Source organism: Primulina huaijiensis, chromosome 15 (assembly GCF_012295235.1).
Source record: "Primulina huaijiensis isolate GDHJ02 chromosome 15, ASM1229523v2, whole genome shotgun sequence".
NCBI classification, from domain to species: domain Eukaryota; kingdom Viridiplantae; phylum Streptophyta; class Magnoliopsida; order Lamiales; family Gesneriaceae; genus Primulina; species Primulina huaijiensis.
Genome location: NC_133320.1, coordinates 6,878,901 through 6,881,666, shown reverse-complemented (window position 1 = coordinate 6,881,666; position 2,766 = coordinate 6,878,901).

The window sequence follows — 2,766 nt, the reverse complement described above, 5'->3', positions numbered from 1 at the left end:
ACAATTCTCAAATGCTCAGCATGATCAGTCTCATTTCTCGAGTAAACCAAAATATCATCTATAAAAACAATCACAAACTCATCCAGATACCTCTGAAAGACACGGTTCATCAGACTCATAAACACTGCTGGCGCATTCGTTAAACCAAAAGGCATGACAATAAACTCGAAATGTCCATACCTGGTTCGGAATGCAGTCTTCGGTATATCTGAATCTCTGACTCGCAGCTGATGATATCCAGATCGCAAGTCGATCTTGGAATAGACAGAGGATCCCTGCAACTGATCAAACAAATCGTCGATGCGAGGCAATGGGTACTTGTTCTTTACTGTTGCCTTGTTCAGTTGCCGGTAATCGATACACAATCTCATCGAACCGTCTTTCTTTCGCACGAATAACACTGGTGCGCCCCAAGGAGATACACTCGGTCTGATATATCCCTTGGCCAACAAATCTTCAAGCTGTTCTTTCAATTCTTTTAACTCTATCGGTGCCATCTATAAGGAGCTCGAGAAATAGGAACCGTACTTGGTACTAGGTCGATGCTAAAATCTACCTCTCTGACTGGAGGCAATCCCGGAATCTCATCAGGGAACACATCTGCAAACTCGCAAACCACTGGCATATCTGCCAAGGTATGACTCAATTTCAGTAGATCTACTGAATAGACAAGGAACCCCTCTGCTCTTTTCTGTAGTAATCGAGTCATAGCCAATACTGAAATCAAAGGAATCTTGGCTCTAGAACCTTTGCCGTAGAACTTCCACTCTTCAGCCATCTCTGGTCTGAATCTAACAATCTTGTGGAAACAGTCTACTGTCGCTCTGTACTTGGTTAGCATGTCGATACCAATAATGCAATCAAAATCAGATAACCCAAGTACAATACAGTCTAAATCTATCTCATGTCCATCATACTGTAGTAAACATGATCTAACAGATGTCACTGATATCAACCCTGTCCCCAAAGGAGAAGAGACAGACAATACAGTAGACAACGACTCCATAGGCAATGCATGTGTCAATGCAAAATGCTCAGATAAGAATGTATGTGATGCACCTGTGTCTATCAGTACATAAGCAGGGTAACCGCAAAGCGAACAATTACCTGCTATCACGTCATCAGGGGCATCCTGAGCCTGCTCTTCTGTCAATGCAAACACTCGAGCCTGCTGTCTGGGAGGTTGGCTCACTGTCTGACCACCTCTGGCTCGGGGCTGTGTCGATGTAGGGACTGGCTGGAATGAATGAACAGATGACGCTTGCCTCTCTGGCTGAGCTACAGAGCCAGATGCTCCTACACTCTGAGTCTGCTGTGCACCTCTCTGTGGACAGACCCTGGCGAAGTGGCCCTGCTGTCTGCAAATGTTGCAGCGACCCATCACGCCCTGACACTGTTCGGTGGCATGTCTACCTCCACAAGAACTACAGTAAACCCCTGTATACTCTGATCTCTGGCCCGACCCTGTCTGTCTCGGCCCACTGGAGCTCGACGAACTGCTCCCTGATTTCTTGAACTGCTTCCCCTTCACTTTCAAACTGTCTTTCCTCCCGCTGCTGCTACCACCACTCTCGAATCTGGGAGGTGGTTGCTGATACTGACCCGAGGGCTGGGGTGGTCTAGGAGTCTGAGTGGTATAAGAAGTGCTTCGTTGCCTAAGCAACCCGGCTTCTGCTCCCTTCGCCCTGTTCAAGGCATCAGAAAAATTGTTGGGTCGTCCCGTGTTCACCAAGGTGAATATCTCCGGATTCAGGCCATTGATAAACTGATCCGCAACGGCCTCGTCATTCCCAGCAACGTGGGGAGCAAATCGGAGCAATGCAGAGAACTTAGCAACATATTCTTCGATGTTCAGCTGTCCCTGTCTCAAATTGGCAAATTCAGCACCTTTGTCTTTTCGGTAGGAGACGGGAAAGAACCGCTGATAAAACTCTGTCTTGAACACCTTCCAAGTGACCTCTGTGCGACGATGCTCCAAGGCTCTCTTCGTGGTAAGCCACCAGTTCTTGGCAATCTCTTGCAGTTGGTGCCCCAATCAACTTCACTCGCCGCTCATCAGTATAATCAAGGGACTCAAATAACATCTCAATGTCATCTAACCAGCTTTCACAGTCAACTGAATTTTCCGTACCCTTCAGTATCGGTGGTCGGAACGACTGAAACCGCTTTAACAACGTCTCCATTGGTGTTGCAGTAACATCCATAGGGTCATTCGAAGTACTGCCCTGTTCTATTGCCCGACCTGCTACTGGTTGTGGTACTCGTCGAGGAGGCATATCTGATTATCAAACGGATTAGTACACAATCTATACAATCTGTCTCAGTCCTCCTCTAATCATATACCTCTGATCCAGAATCGGTTCTGATTCAGTCTTTGCAATTAGATGCTGAAATCAACTCAGATAACAATACAATATATCATAGGGAAAGCAATAAATCATGACGTGTGCTAGCATGATATAAGCAAGGAAGACGACTCGATCTACCCCGCTCACTCTCTTCTATCTCAGTCTATACAGAACCTACTGCTCTGATACCACCTCTTGTGGGGACCCGGGCTCTAACTCGATTATCTTTGGGATAAATTGGATCTTTGCTAAAAAATGTGGGTCAAAATTTTGCTTTTAACATTAAATCAAATGTATAAATGAAGCATGAAACTATTATTTATTCGAGTAAACAAACATAATGTACATACAACTCTGTTTTAGTACAATCATTTACTAGTGTTTAGAAAATCCATTACACGTCTAGTACAAAACAACT